The sequence below is a fragment of the Pseudonaja textilis genome, chromosome 5 (assembly GCF_049901715.1).
Source record: "Pseudonaja textilis isolate UNSWEBS1 chromosome 5, rPseTex1.2, whole genome shotgun sequence".
NCBI lineage: Eukaryota > Metazoa > Chordata > Lepidosauria > Squamata > Elapidae > Pseudonaja > Pseudonaja textilis.
In genome coordinates this window covers 38,630,344-38,650,269 of record NC_141994.1, presented here as the reverse complement: position 1 = coordinate 38,650,269, position 19,926 = coordinate 38,630,344, and the positions used below count along the sequence as shown (strand labels likewise).

Sequence of the window (19,926 nt, the reverse complement as noted above, 5' to 3'; positions counted from 1 at the left end):
TCATAAACCATCACTATCTGGAATGAAAATATACTAGCATATTTCCCTTTGTGGATTATGGTGGACAACTATGGAAGAATATATGCGGTACTGGAAAAAGTCTTTCTCTTTCTCTAAAGGAATATATTACAATATATTATAAGAAGACATTTAGATTGCATTAATGGAGATTTCATGAGTATCTCTCTTTGTAAGAGTTAAAAATGAGCTGAACACATATCTCTCTGTTACTTTGAATTCCATTAAGGATACTAGCAACAGCATCAGGAGACATAATGCTCTTCAACTAGCTAAGTCTTGAGGCTGTTATAATAAACAAGCACATTTAGAAAAAAGTGTAAGTTTCTCTTGAATACAAATATAAGAATAAACATACGCTTTTGATAAAGCTGCTCTAACTCTAGATTTCTTGTATCAGTTGTGGCCAGAATAATACCTCTCAAAGCTTTTTCATTTCTACAATGTTACTATTGTTACTGAAAATGTTACTGAAATGCACTGATAACTGAGAAACTACTTCTACCCCTTGCTATCTGTTCTTTTGCTTAGACAGGTAGAGTTGCTAGGACTTCTGTCAATGGAGACTCACCTGAAGAGTGCTCCATAGTAGGTAATATTGTACTGAATATTTAGAAAAGGATTTATGATTATTGGGTAAGTTATACTGAGCAGTAGTAAGAATTCCATGTAAATTCTCTTTTTTTTCCCTTCTCCCATCTATACATACTGCAATTGTAGGAGAATAATGGTAAGTAGTATATATTCTAATGTTGACATAAAGTGACAGTGTGTTATACAATGACATCAGGGTACTAAAGGCTTGAATTAAGGATTTACAGATCTAATAAGACCCACTGTTTATGTATTTATTTAACACTCAGACTTTGTAGCTATATATTTTTATAGCTAGTACTGCTCACTTGAATATTGTGTTACCAGTTTTCATAGTACATAACTGCTTTGATTATGTGTTAAACTGCAGAAAATGAGAATTACAGCAAACTGCTAATACCATTAAATGTATAATCTATTTTTCAAAAGAAATAGGAGAAAAAAGACTTGAGTAGATGTTGAATGTATGTTTTTAAACTCTTGGCAGTGCTAAAATACTAAAATGAATTTAAATACAAGATAAAATAAACTGAGGGACTACAGTTTAGCTCATCTGACAGTGGAGTGATGGGACCATTGTAATGCTTTGTATATATATATATATGGATTATAGAATCAATAAAGATTCCATAAGGTAGTCCCGAAGGTACTTTTTCAAGAGGCAATTGGACGTTCTGGTTTTCTTTGAAAATATTCCACTTCTTATCCAAGAAGCTTCTCCATAGACATTCCATAAGGTAGAAAGACATTCCTCATCAAATGAAGTATTTGGAAAATATGCTCTTGAAAAGTACAGGAGCCCTAGTGATAACGTCCTCATAACACACTGTATAGGGATGCGGTGGCTCAGAGGCTAAGGCGCTGAGCTTGTTGATCAGAAAGGCTGACAAAGTGGCAGTTCGAATCCTGAGCACTGCATAACAAAGTGAACTCTAGTTACTTGTCCCAGCTTCTGCCAACCTAGCAGTTCGAAAACATGTAAAATGCAAGTAGAAAAACAGGGACCACTTTGGTGGGAAGGTAACAGCGTTCCATGTGCCTTCGGCTCTTAGTCATACTGGCCACATGACCGTGGAGATGTCTTCGGACAGCACTGGCTCTTCAGCTTTGTAATAGAGATGATCCCCTAGAGCTGGAAACAACTAGCACATATGTGCAAGGGGAACCTTTACCTTTAATACACTGTATATCTAATCAATGTTATAAAAGCATCTGTTCTTTTTGTACATTATTTTTTCCTAACAGTGGCAAATTGTGGCATGATTATATAATAATTGCTATTTAGAAGTGCTTCCTTCCCTCCATTCATCTTAAAGCTAAATTTTTTACCATAACTTATTTCATGAGCCCAAGTTCAATTCATAAGAGCAGAAAGAAAATCTTTTTCCCCTAATTTCTTCAGTGCAAAATTTGGGGGAGGGGGGAGAGAGCTTTGAAAATGCAGGCAAATAGCAATGGCAATAAAATATTCTTTTCAATTTTTTAATGACACATCAAGAACTGTAAACAATGAAAGGGCTAACATTTGTTGAAATTTTATCCTATTATATATTGTGTTAAGTTCGGAAAAGGAGGGAGGCCACACCAGAGCATTACTCATAACACACTTTATTCAGAGGAATAAAGGGGGCTGTCGCGTCTGCAACTAACAGCAGACCTACCAGCGAACAGCAGCTGGCTCAACCTAGCAGCCGGCTTTTATAGCCGACTGTCGAAGAGAGCCAGACAATGGGGACTAAGAACGCTCCCGCAGGAATTGCGGACCTGATGGGGAACTGGTGTCAGCCCCGAGGACATAACACCCCTTCCCCCCAGATACGAACATGAATAGTCTTTAAGGTATGAAGGCGGTTTGTGTTGCTGCCCTGACCGCCTTAGTTCGGGCGCAGGAATGGGTGGCACAGAGTCTGGAACAGCGGGGGTTTGGTCCATGGGGAGCTGTCCAGCCGCCCGATCTTGATCGCGGGTCGCCGGCTGGGTTGTTGAGTCGCCTCGGTCTCCTGGTGCGGAAGAGCAACTGCTGGGGACGGTTGGTGGCTCTGGAGGATGGTCACGGTCAGCCGTCTGCTCCCTCGATTCGGTTGGTGGAGACCGGTCCCTCTGGATGTCCCAGCCCGGTGCTGGATGCGGTGCCTGGAATGTTGCTGTGGCCTCTGGATTGGTGGTGGTGTGCTCATCCTGCCGGCTCCTCAACTGGTCCAGGTGTCTCCGCCAAATGCGCCTGTCTTCTAACTGGACGTGGTACGATCTGGGTCCCGTGATGGCCACGATCCTGCCAGGTACCCATAATGGGTCTCCCGTGTAATTTCTAGCGAAGACTCGATCCTGTAAGACAAAACTCCTGACCCTACTGTTAGACCCAATTGGTGTGTCTGGGCAATAGTGAGGGTGCAGCCTGTCTAGTATTGTCCTTAAGCGTCTTCCCATCAGCAACTCTGCCGGAGACTTGTTTGTGACCGTGCAAGGGGTCGAGTGTTGGCTTATAAGGAATCTAGAGAGCCTGGAGTGCCAATCATCTTGGGTGAACCTGGCGAGGGCCTCTTTGGTTGTTCTGACCGCTCTTTCAGCCAACCCATTGCTCGAGGGGTGAAAGGGGGCCGTTAGGATGTGCCGGATGCCCAGGTTGGTGACATACCGGCTGAAGTCTGTGGACGTAAATTGAGGACCGTTATCTGACACAAAAGTGTCCGGGAGACCGTGCGTGACGAACAAACGAGTCAGTGCTTGGGCGATCGCTCGCGTGGTGGTTGAGAGTAGGAGTGCCACATTGATCCATTTAGAAAATGAATCTACTACTATTAGGAACGTCTTGCCATGGAATGGGCCGGCCAGATCAATATGTAGACGAGACCATGGTGCGTTGGCGCTTTCCCATTTGGTGGGTGGAGTGACTGGGGGCGCTGGCCGGGATTCTTGACAGGGGCGGCAGGAGCTTACCCATTTTGCAATTTCGTCATCCATGCCCGGCCACCATACATAGCTTCGTGCCAACGCCTTCATTCGTACAATGCCGGGGTGCCCCTCGTGCAATGCCTTCAGGATGGGTCTGCGCAGTGATTCCGGAATGACAACTCTGGTGCCCCATAGTAGACAACCCTGTAAACTGGAAAGTTCCTGTTGGCGGACTTTAAAGGGTGAAAATTCGTTAGAAGGGTTACTACCCGGCCACCCCCTCCGTACCCAGTCCAGGACCTGGGGGATCAGTTTGTCCTTCCTGGATTGGAAGGCAATGTCTCTCACAGTGACTGGAATTCTGAACTCACTGGTGTCAAAAATGGTATGGACCGGGGCCGGATCCTCCATGGGCGTTGGTAGTGGGCATCGGCTAAGGGCGTCGGCATGGCTGAGATTTTTTCCTGGACGGTGAACCAGCTTGTATGAATATGCTGCCAGGAATAAGGTCCATCTTGTCATTCGGGGGGACAAGACTTGTGGTGTTTGCTTCTCTCCGGAGAGAAGTCCCAACAGCGGTTTGTGATCTGTAACCAGTTCGAAGTTGTGCCCGAACAGAAATTCATGAAATTTTTTAACCGCAGCTACGGCAGCTAGGGCCTCTTTGTCGATTTGGCTATAGTTGCGTTCTGTCGTTGAAAATGTTCTAGAGAAGAACGCAATTGGGGCTTCGGACCCGTTGGGTAGTCTATGACTTAATACGGCCCCAATCCCAAAAGGTGAGGCATCTGCTGCCAAAACTAGCGGTAGATTCTGGTTGAATTGGATCAGTACAGCGTCTGAAGTGAGGAGTGACTTGACTGCCCTGAAGGCGTATTCCTCTTTGGGTCCCCAGTGCCATGGAACATTTTTATCTAAGAGTCTATGTAGTGGTTCTGCCACTGATGCCTTGTGCGGCAGAAATGACGCATAGAAATTCAGCAGGCCTAGGAAGGCTTGTAGTTCTGGTTTGGAAGAAGGCGTGGGTGCCTCGTGAATGGCTTTAACCTTCGATTCTACCGGGTGGATGCCAGAGGCGTCTATTCGGTACCCGAGAAAGTCCACCTGCTTAGTGGCTATGGTGCATTTTTCTTTTTTTAGTTTGAGGCCATGCTGTCTGAATCTGTCCAACACCCCTCTAACTCTGAGGAAAAGCTGTGTTCTGTCCCGGGCGGAAACCAAGATGTCATCAAAGTACGGAACCACGCCAGGGAGGCCCTGCAGGATCCGTTCCATTAACGACTGGAATATGCCCGGGGCGACACTCACACCAAATTGGAGGCGCTTGCATCGGAAGGCCCCTCTGTGGGTAACAATGGTTTGCAATTCGGCCGTTTGGTTGTCCACAGGAAACTGTTGGTATGCCTGTGACATATCCAATTTGGCGAATATCGTTCCGGGTTCGAATGTGTGCAGTAAATGCTGGATTACTGGCACTGGGTATGCGCTAGTCTGTAGATAGCGATTTATTGTGGTCTTGTAGTCCGAACACATTCTTATACTACCATCTTTTTTAAGGGGTGTGACAATAGGTGTCTCCCACTTAGCAAAATCCGTGGGTTCGATTACCCCTTGTTTTAACAATTTGTCTAGTTCCGCATCCAGCTTAGAACGCAGAGCGAATGGCACTCTCCGCGGCTTCAAGCGGATGGGAACTGCCTGGGAGTCCACTGAGAAGGAAATAGGTGTGCCCTTGTAGCACCCTAATTCATCGCTGAAAACGTCAGCGTAATCAGAGAACAGTGAGTCGGTGTCAGAGGACGAGACAGCATGTACCCCCGTTAAGCTAAGGCCAAGAAAGGGGAACCAATCCAACCCCAAAAGACTAGGAAGGGCACCATCAACTACCACTAATGGCAGGTGGCCTTTAAAGGTTCTGAATTTGACTAGGAACTTGCCTGTTCCGATTACTGGAATGTTCTTCCCTTGGTAGTCTCACAAGGATAGGCAACTCTTCTGCAGCTGTTTTCTGGACAGGCTGGGACGTATTTTCTTGAGCGTGCTCCATGAAATAATCGAGAGCGCTGACCCGGTATCGACCTCCATTAGGCAGGGTCTACCTTCTAAATGAATGGAGAGTTTAATTTTATTGGGTGTTAAGAAGGTATGGTTAGCTTGATAGTATGTAAAACAATTTTCTACTTGCCTGGATGGCCCCGAGGGGGCGTAAGATGGTGGCTTTTGTGGAGCCACGTGCGCTGCCTGGCACACCCTAGCGATGTGTCCTCTTCTGCTGCAGTTGTTGCAGGTGGCACTTTTGAACCTGCACGTTGCTCTGACATGGGGACCCCCACAGGAGAGGCACAGCTGGGTGTGCCTAGGTGCGTTGCCTTCTCTCGGTCTAGTTCCTACCGGTGGCTGCTTGAATGGTTTGAGACGGTGCACCTCAGATTGTTCGATGGGCTCTTCTTCGTTCACTGCCTCCTCAGAATGCACGGTGACTGGGCTAGTTTTGGGGGTGCTTCCCTGTATTTCAGCCGCTGACTGTATTGCCAATTCTGCAGCCAGGGCTTCTTCGATGGCTTGTGCGAGGTTGAGGTCCTTCCTTGCCAACAACCACCTCTGTAGCCTTGTATCCTTGACTCCGCAGACAAGCTGGTCCAGGAGCATGTCATCAAGGTAGCCTTTAAATTCGCAGTGCAGGGCTGCAGTTCTGAGGGCTGCCATATATTGGTTTATGGTTTCTCCATCCGCTTGCTTCCTCATGCGAAAGGCGAAGCGTCTCGCGATCTGCGACGGTTTCGGCGAATAATGATTGGAGAGGGTCTCCAGTAGCTCAGACCATGGGACATTCTTGAGTTCTCTTGGGGCGAACAGTGCTGTTGCTGTGTCAAATACGGTGGCCCCACAATAGCTCAGGAAGAATGACTTCTTTTTATTGTCTGTAGCGTCGGCCAGACCCACAGCATCAATATAATGGTTAAATCGGTTTTTATAAGAGTCCCATTTATCTTCGTCTGGCTTAAATGGCGGGAACGCCGGATTTGCATTCATGACTGGTTCAGCTTGTGGCAGGTAAAACAAGTCTCACTGGGAATACAGGCCCTGGAAAGGATAGCAGCTACAGTTTGTAGTGCTATTTAACGAGTGTTCAGCTTCTGAGTTCTCTCTGGGTTGTACAGGTAGCAGCTGCGCTCGCAGTGCAATTTCGGTCTAGTGATTCAGCTCGTGGAATCTCTCTGGGTTTCTCGCTCTCTGCAGCCCTTGGTGGCTGGGAACAGACGTTATAACTGACGTCTGTTTGAAATTCGCGCCCTTACAAGGGTGAGGCGGCAATGGCTGCAGCTGCGCACTGACAGCGATTTGAATTTCGCGCCTAGATTTAGCGGTCGTGAGCGTCGCGCTGGAGCTTCGCTACACGGAATTCTGGCAAGATTGCTAGATTGCTGTTGGGCGGCTGAGGCTCTCAGCGCCCTACTCTCTTGTAGCTTATTTGTGTTCTTGAGTGGCTACACGCTCCGCTTCGCTTCGCTTCCTTCTGAAATGGCTGACCGAGCTCTCAACGACGCGGCTACGGTTCAGCGCTTCAGATTCGTGACATTCAGCTCTTGTATAGCTGCTGGTTGGCCAGATCCCATCCTCGCTGCCAATGTTAAGTTCGGATAAGGAGGGAGGCCACACCAGAGCATTACTCATAACACACTTTATTCAGAGGAATAAAGGGGGCTGTCGCATCTGCAACTAACAGCAGACCTACCAGCGAACAGCAGCTGGCTCAACCTAGCAGCCGGCTTTTATAGCCGACTGTCGAAGGGAGCCAGCCAATGGGGACTAAGAACGCCCCCGCAGGAATTGCGGACCTGATGGGGAACTGGTGTCAGCCCCGAGGACATAACATATTGCATAATTTAATACAATATCAATTTGTCTTGTACAGATCTTAAGTATATAAGGACATGGAAATAATTCATTTGGAAGATTAAATTCAAAGGATATCTGTTTATTTTTACTTATGTAGTACCAGTTTCAACAAGTTAACTCACAATCTTTTGAATGAGTCACCACTTCAATGCAAACATTCAAAGCAAATTGAACTGATATGCTGTATTGCATTAAATTGAGATGCTTTTAAATAATTTTTAAAAGTTTAGACTTGATACAATTTGAGTGGTCTCCTCACAAGCAGCAACTTTGATGGAGGGCTACTTGTGGGAAATCTGGCTCAGACAAAATTAACACTTAGAGCTCCTTAATATGAGAGGACAAAACAAAGAAGAAAAAGAAACCACTATTCAGAGCATCAATATAGCTGGGTTTAAAACAAATCCTGAGTAATCCTGGTATTATTTTTAATTTGAGCTGTTGTTTTCTTCTTACAGAATACATCTATTGTACTTTCATTTTGTTTCTTTTTTCAATAATTTTGTTTGTTATAATATTGTATTCTGCTTATTTTTACTGTATTTACTACAAACACTAATTCTTAAAATATAATCCATAATAAATGTGTATGAAGTTCAGATAAATAATAGTATTGGTTAACTGGTATTATTTTAAAATTGGATGGATCAAGAGCTTACCAGAAACTAACTCAATATTCTTCTATTTTCTTATTTGGATTTTTCAGTATGTTTTATTTTGCTGACATGCAGTAAATCTTCATTTGTATGTATATCACTTGTTATGTATGCTAGTTTTATCCTCTTCTTTTCCTATCTCTTGAGATTGGTAAAAGTGATCTCTCAGCATAGTAAAGACAGCTAAATCAACATATCCTTCTTTTTGCATTTCCTTGACAGGTTATTAATTCTGATGTGTTATGGGTATATAGAGGTGAATTATTTACTTTGAACTATTAGCTGAAAGCTTTCTCATGAACCAGTCAATAAATGATTCATAATTTTTCTTGTTCCTGCTTATGCCTCATGTTGATTTTAATGTAACAATCATTGAATTTATTAGAATATATACATTCAGTAATTTTAAAATAGTGCTTTGCTTGTGGGTACATGTGTGTATATGTATGTGTAAAGAAAGAGATATGAAAGGTAATAGTGATAGAATGAGATAGATATGATTGAGATAGGGATGATTGAGATAGGGATGATAGAGATAAGGATGGTAGAGATGATAAAGATACAGAAGAAAGAGAGAGAAGATAGCTAGAGTGAGATAGAGATGATGAGATGGAGATGGAGAAAGGGGGAGGGGGTGAAAAGTGAAAGAGAGAGAGGGAGAGCGGTGCAGAATATAGCATTTGAAATCAAGCTTTGGAGAGAGTTCACATCAATGTGTCAGCTTGGAAGCCATTTTTCTTTGAGACTTCTGGGCTGCCACATTCAGTACCTGGGAATTTGGGAGGGGGATTTTGAGGAGCACTGGAAGATTAGCCACAGCAATATTCCTTTCTCAGAAAATCAAGGACATGTTACCCTGCACCTGCAGGGGAGTAACTGGGGGCAGTCTCCAGCTGGAATGAAGTAATCATTGGACCATGTGATGGACGATTGGATGCAGGGGTTGGATTTTGGGTTTTCTTTGGTTTAGAGAAAATCTGGAATTCTTATATTTGGGTTTTTCCCAGATGTGCCAATATGACATCCCTAATAAAATGTATCTTTGGGAAGATGAGATGCTTGGAATCTTTTTCTTTGGAGGTTGTTACTTGGAATGTTGACATGTCTTGCAAACCTGCCTAGTTCAGTTCAGCAGGAGAGGGTGCACTGTCTTTCTAACATAAAAGAGGGAGATTATATGATTTCTCCTGAGAGTTGCATTTGTCCTCTACTCTCACAGTATTTGGAAATCTATCAACACCTGTTTTTTCTCAAACCATTTATTATCAGCTATTAAATACTTGTGTGCATGTGTGTGTGTACTTTTGAGTCAGTGTTGATTCCTAGCAACTGCTCATCAATTTTCTTGGCAAGATTTCAAAAGTGGTTTGTTATTGTCTTATTTCTATAGCTGAGAAAGTAACTAGCCAAAGGTCACTGAGGTCCCTTCATACCTAAGGCAGGACTAGAATTTAATTTTCTGGTTTCTTGCTTAGTACCTAAAGACCAAAGCAAATAGGTTCTCATTTTAGTATCTAGGTCAAGGGTCTTCAACCTTGGCAAGTTTAAGACTTGTGGACTTCAACTCCCAGAATTCCTGAACTAATATGACTGGAGGAGGAATTCTGGGAGTTGAAGTCCACAAGTCTTAAAGCTGTCAAGTTTGAAGCCTGATCTAGGTTATTGTTAGTCTTAACATGTATTGATGTTCTATATTTTCCTTTGGCTTTTCAACTTTCTTAGGCACTTTGAATGCTTACCAAAGTAGATACAGTATATACAATATAAATAAAATTTATTAAACAAAGAAATAATGTAATATAAAATCTTTGCACACAGATATTAATGTATTATACCCAATATACATTCGCTTAGTCTTCCAAGCACAAAGACACATACAACTCAACCTCACACACATCTACAACAAATAGAGTACTTGGTGGGTCAGAGAAGTAAAAGAATGAGGTATAGTTCTACTGCATTAATGGAATTCTGCACCTTCTTTATGAATATATTAATTGTTTTGCAACCCAAGCATTTTTTTAAATCACTAGAATATTTCTAGAACATAGTAATCATGATAGTAGTTAATAATGGCCACATCTGGTATTTTGTGGGTTGAATTCCATTAATGCACTGAACTATACAAACAGTGACCATATATCCCTTATTATATAGTACAGTCCTTTATTTCAAAAAAGTCTTATTTAGATTTATTTAATTCTTTGTTTTCTTGGCTTCAAATTCTCTTTTGCAAAGCAAAATTATAAGCATAAACAATTTTTATCAAGTCAAGCAGAGGTGGTATTCAGCAGGTTCTGACCAGTTCTGGAGAACTGGTAGCTGTAATTTTGAGTAGTTCAGAGAACCAGCGAATATCGCCTCTGCCTGGAGATTTTACAGTATCCTTCCCCTGTCATGCCCACCAAGCCACACCCACAGAATTCATAGTAAAAACAAATTGAATCCCACCACTGAAGTCAAGTAAGTTTATTACAGTCAAAGACCAGAGACCAGAACAAGTTAAAAACATTCCAGGAATATCCAGTTAAAAATATAGAATAAAATAATAAACAACAGATAAAATCTATATTAAAATCACAATTTGACACCCAAGCTGTCAGTTACCCATGAGCAAAACACAACGTGGTCTAATTATATGAATCCTTAAATTGAAAGTCCGATAGTCATTAAATATCAAAATGTAAAATAGTAGTAATGCAAAAGGGTTTGCTATATTAGTTGTGTAAAATAGCTATGGTGGATTAATTATGTGTTTCCGATGAATCCCCAGTGCTGCTGTGCAGAAACTAGCAAGAAAATATAGTCACTATAACTGTCCCATAGTACTTTTTCCAAAAGGTGATTGGCTTTTATTTTTTCACATTTTGTTTCCCATCCAAGAAGCTTAGTTGTTATATGTGCCTTGTAGACTGTATTCAAGTTGATCAATAAAACTAAGTAGAACCAAACTGAGATGTCCACATACTACACCATTTTAATGCAAATTTGATCATTTATGACACTTTTCTAAGTAAAAAAATGTAAAATCTGTGTAGCAAAACTTGGGTTGAAACATCTCAGTATTTAAAAGAATTTAAAAGGATTGACTAGGTTAAAAATGTAATTAAAGTATTTGATGCATTTTTCATGAAAATATAAGGACTTGACATTTCATTATTTTTTTGAAATGCATGTTTACAGTTTAAGTCAAAAATATTTAACCAGGTTTTAAATAAGCTGCCTAAAGTAATTCTTTAATACTTTGTAATGGAAGTTTAGATTCTATACTCAAACTAAGAGTATCAGAGCAAAACACATATTACAATGGAAAGACTTTCTAGAAATATGTGTGTGTGTATGTGCATAAAAATATAGAAACGATAAAAATTGTAAAGAAAATTGCCATATTTTTCATGGTCTTATCATAATGCAAATATAAGCACTCATATGAATTCATTTCCATGTAAGTAGATCAGTCTTGAAAGTTACCTCATTACAGTTTCAAAGCAGTGAGTTTGTCTTCCTCATACAGATACCATTGTTAAATAATATGAGTGCCTATAGTATATGCTAAATGCTATATCAGCTACATGTTACAGTGCAATTTTGATTTAATATTTAATGTTTATTGTTTTGTTAGCATTATTCTCATATTTTTATTTTTATTTTACTTTTTTGTTTCACATTACAACACCGATACTAAAGGACACCTGTAAAGCAAACATTTCTTCCAAAATTTTCAGTTCCTTATATAATTCAATGGAAATTCTTCCCCAGGTTTAACTAATGGAGAGCTAAGAATGGAACAAGCCCAGAGATAGTAAGTGTATCAATGACTTTTAAATGTGTTTGCTGAATTAGAACTGAATCAATGGAGGAAAAAAAATCTCCAGCATATTACCAGTCAAAGCTCATCTAACTATCTGATTAATGGCATGAAATCAATCTGAACACAATGAGAATCCTGTGATTAAAAACAATTGTCACAAGCTGGCAGAGAGAAGGGTTGCTATAAGCTTTTTTGCACTGCGCTCCCATAAGCTATTTTTGTCCTATACTTATGATGGTATAAGTCTAAGCTAGTTTGAGGGGGGGGGGACAAACCTGTTTCTAGAAATATTGAAAAGAATGCTTGTAGAAAGATGTAATCCTAGACTTCCTAAAACCATACAAAACTGGGAAATAGAGAAGTCAGGGGGAAAGTACTAATTAGAAAACCCAAAAAATTTCTGCTGAGTTTCAAACTAGGAATATTTTATTAATAAAATAAATGTTCTGTGACACCACAGAGAAACAGAAAACATATTTCTTGAAGAAACTTTTGCAAATGAGGTGAAGGGTTGTTTTTTTCCTCCATGAAGTACCCATAGAATTGCTTGGATTAGGCTGAAAGGGAGTAAAGTAAATAGGAGACAAAACAATTAGAATTTTCAAGGAGACATATGGGTAAAAAGATTATGTTAAAACTGCAGTAAGAAAACACATGGAGAGATTGTAATTGTGATAGAGGTGAATAAAGAGCAACTTCTATTTCTGCCCTGTAAAAATTGTTGTGATGTTCCAACAATTGGGCAACAAGTAAGTGCTATTAAGTTATCTTCCAAAATTAGACCCAGTTTCCAACCTTTGTAGCCACTCTAAAAAGCCAGAAATAACTAAAATGAAAAGGTTTTACCCCTTTTCCCTAATTTAGACTACTGGGCTGGGAACAATAAATCAATACCTTTCTGCTATTGGAAGCAATCATGCCATTCTTCTTCTTCTGGCAGCCATTTTTCATAGATAGTGATTGCAGTAGGGGAGAAACTAAGTATTGATGTGCTACAGATAAAGTAGTTCTTACTTAAGGAGATTCACCATATGTTCCAGAAGAATTAAAAAAAAAAAAAACCACATTCCGGTTTTGGACATTTAAGTTCTGCAATCCCAAGTCATTTTCTCTTCATTTAGGAGAATTAAACCACTGAGTGTTTTGATTGTAGAGGAGCAATAAGCTCAACATTTCAAAAGCTGCCCACTATGGTGCAAAAATGTACTGTTATTATTATAGAATTGACAAAGGCAGCGGTATCTGTCCATTAGGAAATGCTAAACCTACTGCTATGCAAAGTAGTTATCTGTGGCACTCATACTTTTCAAAGTAATTGCTTAACTTCCTTGCTAATGTGTTACTGCACCGTAGGAAGCAACTAACCCAGCTATTTTAAGCTACATAGACACAGAAATACAACTAACTAACTTAGTTTTTCCTAAGCATTTTGCAGCTATATGAAATCCCAGGTTCAGACTTTTGACATATACAAATACCATAACAGGAATATGGAAACAAGATCCAACAATGGTTTATGCTAGGAATATGGGAAATATATACATTGTGCAAGCTATCATCCAACATTGGGTAGATTGCCCTTGCTGGGGGGATATATTTTTCCAATGATCTATTTTCACATTGGTCCTTATTCTATGATGAAATATATCATTGGTGTGATGACATGAGGTGTAATATTTCACCAAAAAAGCAGCTCTTAGTATTCTACTGTACATCATCCAAATGACAGTCTTCTGGTGGTCTGTAATACATAACCATCCTAATTTCATTTTGGGCTTAAGTGCACACTGTTCACTGAAATTAATAATAACGCAATGCTTCTTGGTTTAATATACTGAAGCTGGCAGAGAATCTGAAGTTCAGCCTGCATCGACCTGTTTGTGAATAATCTCTTGAAAATTTCTGCTTTGCACTCCTTGATTAAAGGAAATAATTCACATGCTGTATTGCAAATATACATGTTATCATTATCTTCTCCACTGTGGTTGACAGAAGTTAGGTGACAATAAAAAAAAAATCTTTAGAAAGGCCCTAAATCTCATCATTTCACATCTCATTTTTTATGTATCCTAGTTATGAGAGCTTGAAACTTCTTTATGATCAAGGTAGCATACAATTTATAGCTGCCCAAAAGAATATTGCATGCCACTTTCCCTGCCATTAATTATAGCTGTCACCCTGTTTTTCTCTAGCATGTAATATCTTCTGTGAAGATGAAAAAGGAGGAATCATTTATTTTAGTATACCTCAAGCTGTCTATAATAGTATGATGATACCCCTGCCTTTCCTACCTTCTACCAAATAATCTGGGAAACTATATGAGGCTCAATGTCATCTCCCAAAGTCAGTCAAATGATTAATTCCTTCTTGTGACTCAGAGAAGTAAAACATTTCAAAGTTAGGACTTTAATTTTAAGTGCAAAAGTCTGAAATATTCCAGCAGGCTTGGAACACTGGACTTCTTGACAGAAAAATAATGTGAGCAGGGCTTAAAATATTTAATCAGAGGACAATAATACAGGAAAACAAAGTGGTTTTAATAAACTCAATGTTCTATTTGTTATTTTTATGTTGACAATTGATTGGTCATTGCATTTTGCATAACATGTAACATCTTTAAAAACAATCCCACAAGCAACATCAAAGCAGGGGTGTCCGGAGAGGGGACGACAGAAGGCTAAAAAGTCAAGATGACAGTCATAACCATGTGATCAAAGCTTCGCCCTTTTCTTTGTGCATCACAACACATATTAAAAGGTGGCAAGGCTTTGATTGCATGATTGTGACTAGCATCTTGATTTTTTTTGACTCCTCTTCGACATATCTGTATCATACAAATTATTTAAAATCATTGTAGGTTGATAAGACTTAACATTTGTAGCATATTCAGCTCAAACAGTATATTTTTACTCCTTTAAGAAATCATACTCAGATTAAACTCATGTGGTTCTTTTCTCCATATAGAAAATGTTTATTGTTTAGTAGAGTTATGTGATTGTGATCCAACCTGGATAAAAATAAGACATTGCATGTTCATTGAACTAAAAATGGAATTGTATACAATCTCATCACGAATAGAACATTTATCACTTATTCTAATCCTTACATGAGATTATGCCTTGTTGAATTCACAGTCTAGTTTTCCATATAATGAGGTTGCACATTTCCACTGAAATAAATTACAATAAACCATCTATTTCATGTCCCAAACTTATACTTCCTTACAAGGGGTATAGAAAAGCTGACTGGGTACAATGGGACTTATTTCTGACTTTTGTTATATGGATTCCATCTCCCTCTGCAAAGGTCAAGTATAGCTTGGCAGACCTTCTTTCAATATATATTCAAGTTTGAACTTGCATTGTTAAATTTTTAATTTGAATGGACTAGTGAAGCGAACAGTTCTGTGGAAAGCCTCCAGGGTTGGGGGATTTTTTTTTCTTCTGAAAATGTTTGCTTATCTTTGTAGATTTACGAATGTTAAGCAATGCCTCCTCAGAATGCCAAGGCACCTTCATTTCTTGTAAGTGGACTTTATTATCACTTCAGGCTAAAACTGTTCCATATGCCCAGATGTGCATGTTTTACATTATTTGTTTGTTTGTTTGTTTTTGTTCTTCTTTTTTGCTGCTCCACATCATTGAGAGGACAGGTTTATTCTCCTTGTGAATCCATTACTCATTCATGAATAATGACATGAACTTGGCAAAGCTTTTGAAAAAGAGCCTTTTTATTATACTGTTCTCGCAACCATTAATATCTCTAATACTCAGCAGTTTTCTCATTTTCTTTTGTGAAAGGACAAGCTGTAACTACATGACAGAAGGCCATGAGGTCCAGAACGATTACCGGTTTCATTAATGTAGGTGAAATAGGAGGAAATGAACAATAGCTTTCATTTTTGCAGCATAGTAGAAGCGGCTGCTTTGTCCTATAATCTGTTATCAGCTTTCAGATGAATTTATAAACACTAATTAAACCAGAAAACTAGTGATGACAGACCTATCATTTTCTTCCCCTGAGTTCTGACAAAAGAAACAATAGAAATCAAAATGAGAATTGTCCACTGTTAATACTCTGAGTTTTATCCGACTTTATAAGGAGGTATATTCTCTTACTTACAAGTCAGAAATTGTATTCCCTGTGAGGATTTGCTCTTTCTCAACAGTATATTAAATAGGTTTTTATATAAGAACATTAATATGGCATGCCTCTAGTGGTGATGTATTTTTGTATTTTGACAGTGTTTTTTCTATGTGATTACTAAAAATTATCTTAATTGTGGCAGCATAGAAATAAGTGTAGTTGGTTGTTACTAATTCTTTCATTAGAGAGCAACTTGATGTATCATTAAATAATATGCAAATATTAATATTTCAAATTAATGTTTTAAGAAATATTACTACAGTTAAATAATTATGTATTTATATAGTGGTTATCCATCTCCAGGGAGGGTATAACTTACAATATGTTTTATAAAATACCCTAATTAATATAAACATAAGTAAGGCATTCTATGCACACTGTATATCTGATTTTCTACATATATGAATTTCAAGAAGCCAGGAATAGCTTAACAACTCCAAGATTAAGTGTAAAATATCAAGGTGAATAAAAATATGTTTAGAATGGGGACTGACTTTACTTATGTCATTATGATTTCATTTTCCATAGAAAGTTGAAATATTTTTAATCTTTTTAGATAAATCTATAATTTTATCTTGACAGAGGATAGAAATTGAATAAACACTTATTTTACCATTGTAATTAGGGGCTTATGAGCCTATGTTATCATGGATTGAAGAAGGATCACCTTGTGATTGAAATTTGCTATGTGTGGAACTTCCCATGAAGACCATTTGAAGCTTTGAACTTGTCCAAAAGTAGCACGCATTCCACAAGTGGGATTCAGCCAATTCTCACAGGTTCGCCCAAACCATTAGTTAATTGCTTATTCAGTTTGGAGAACTAGCTAAAAATTAAGTGCGAGAGGTTCTCTCTCTCTCTCTCTCTCTCCCCCCCTCTTCAGATAATAGCTCCAGGCAGACAGCCAAGAACCACTTAACAGTTGCAGCTGGAATGCAGACATACAGGCTGAATCAAGTCAATAAACAACAGAAATTGACAGGATTAGGGCAGGGAAACCTATCAATCACCCATCTAGGGATGGGATTAATTTCAGGAAGAAGGACCAGATTACAAACATTTTCATTATAGAGTATTAAGTAACACTTCTGTGATCAGCTGATACTCCCTGGAGTTCCAAGATCTTTCATAGCTGCTGCAGTGTTGGCTACTTCTTGTTTCTTCCCAGAGGAAAAGATACAGGAAGGGACAATGATGCTGCTTGATTATACAGACTGTGAATTCAATCCATGTGTGGTCCAGCCAGCTTTTATTGCTTCGGCTGTGAAGCACCCAATTTAGAACATAGAAAAAAATAGAATAGAGTTGAAAAGGTTAATGGCTTTTGGCAGCATGCCCAGGCTTCCAAATAGCCTGAGCAGCTGCTTTTAGTTTTCCTCTCAGCTGGTGTTTTTGCTTTGGGGTTTGGACTTTTTTTTTTTTAGGGGAATGGCTCTTTTAAGTTTTCTGCATTGTTTAGTGCAAGGGTCTCCAACCTTGGCTACTATAAACCTGGAGGACTTCAACTCCCAGAATTCCCCAGCCAGCAAAGTCCTCCAGGATTAAAGTAGCCAAGGTTGGAGACCCCTGGTGTAGTGGTTCCCGGCACTGTCCTATTGGGATGTACTTCCCTCCCTCTTTTTGAAAGCCTCTAGTGACAGAGCACCCACAATTTCTGAAGGCAAGCTATTCCATTGGTTGATTGGTCTCACCCTTAGGAAATTTCTCCTTAGTTCTAGGTTGCTTCTCTCTTTGGTTAGTTTCCACCCATTATTTCTATTGTGCCTTTTGCTGCTTTGGAAAATAGATTGACTCCCTCATTTTTGTAGGAGCCCCTCAAATTTCCTGACAGAACAATTAATCAGTGGAACAATTTGCTTCCAGAAGTTGTAAATGCTCCAACACTGAATGTTTTTAAGAAGAAATTGGATAATCATTTGTCTGAAGTGGTGTAGGGTTTCCTGCCTAAACAGGGGGTTGGACTAGAAGACCTGCAAGGTCCCTTCCAACTCTGTTATTCTATTCTATTCTATTCTATTCTATTTTATTCTATTCTATTCTATTCTAATATTGGAAAACTGCTATTTTATTGTGAGTTGGACTAAGAAGAAATTTCCCAAGGATGAGACCAATCAAGTTGGCCACACCCACCCAGTCATTAGGGCAGAGAACCGGTTGTTAAATTATTTGAATCCACTGTTCCATATGATTTGTCTAACACATCTGCTGTAAATTTTGTCTAACTTCTCCATTGTGGTAATCATCTGCTTTTTGGGTGCAATTCAGGCTGTTGGTTCTCACATTTAAATGACTCATTTGGTAACTTTAAGATTGCTTTCCTCAATTAATATCTGCCTGCCTAGCAATATTTACTGTAGAGAGAGAGCTTTCTCCAGATTCCGATTTTTAAGGAATACTTCAGTTAGAATCATGGTGGAAGAGTTTTGCTGAGACTATCCCCAACCCTATTAAATTTTGGAAAAACTATAAAGACCTAGATTTCTCAAAGGATATATGGGATTCAACATGAGCATATTAGATATATCATGCAAAGTATGTCACCAGAAGAGATTAATGGATCTATGGATATGGTATGTGTGAAAATGCACATTGGGTCCACACATATTTATGACCACTGAGCCAGCAATCTGTGCAAACCAGTGGTGGGATTCAAATTTTTTTACTACTGGTTCTGTGGGTGTGGCTTGGTGGGTGTGGCTTGGTGGGCATGGCAGGGGAAGGATACTGTAAATTCTCCATTCTTTCCTCACTCCGTGGGGACTGCAAAATCCCCATTCCCTCCCCACCCCACTAACCTGCTTTCCAGCTCTGTTCTCCTGTGTAGGACAACAAAAGAAGACCCAGACAATCAGCTGGGATTTGGGATGCAGAGAATAGATGGAGGCGGGGCCAGTCAGAGGTGGTATTTGCTGGTTCTCTGAACTATTCAAAATTTCCACTAGCATTTCTCCAGAACTGGTCAGAACCTGCTGAATACCACCTCTGGTGCAAACCTCAGAATAAAGAGTTTTGTGAACCCATGTAATATCACATATAAGAAAGATCCTTCAACTGAGATTAATTATACTTTAATTATATTAATTTTCAATTTATCTGAATTTGCATTCTTGTTTCGTACTATAGAAAGACATAAGCTTCTCTAACAAAACACACTCTGTATTTCTCTTACAGGCTGCCTTGAATCCTTCCTCTGTGGACCACTTAAAAGATTTCTTTAATCTCATTCTATTTCCTTCATCACAGGAACAAACTGTGATAACACAGAACACCAGAGATTGAACTATGTGTGATCAATAGAAAATAACTCCAAATCCATTAAGCCACTTTCTTTTGACACTTAGGAAATTAAAAATTAAATTAACCCCATTTATAGGGATAACATCTGAGCTGAAATTGTTACCAAGGCTGAAATTCAAAACAATGGATTCTAAGGCCAGTTTTCTTAGTTATGAATCCTCATGGATCTACTAAACTTGTAGTTGAGGCAGCATCGCAGAATGCTGGCAAAGCTAGCATTTCAGTAATAATCAGTAATAATCAAATGGCAGTATTATTTCCTTCTGTGTCTCTATTTTCTTCCTTCTTCATATTGTTACAAAAATAATGAGGATACTGAATGTTACTAAACAACATAATACCTGTTCTATTTCCTTCATTAATTTTCTAGAGGTTTTGTGAAATACAAAAAGAAAGTACTTGAAATTTCTTGGATAACAAATTAATGCATTTGTTGTATAAGTGGACAGGTATCATTCAGACAAAAACTAGCTGGAAGCAATCCAAATGACACATGCTGACAATGAGCTTGGCAGACTGAAGAAGATATCAAGGTTTTGATATTTTTAAAAAACACACAACAATTCTGTGTTTTAGTTTTATATCACCATTCTCTATCAGTATTTCAATCAT

General features: G+C 39.3%; 1 protein-coding gene across 2 annotated transcripts in view; it reads left to right on the top strand.

Moving 5' to 3' along the window:
- The window catches only part of MGAT4C (MGAT4 family member C), a 354,112-nt gene that overhangs the window by 272,904 nt on the left and 61,282 nt on the right, over positions 1-19,926 (top strand). The gene's annotated exons all lie outside the window — the stretch shown is intronic.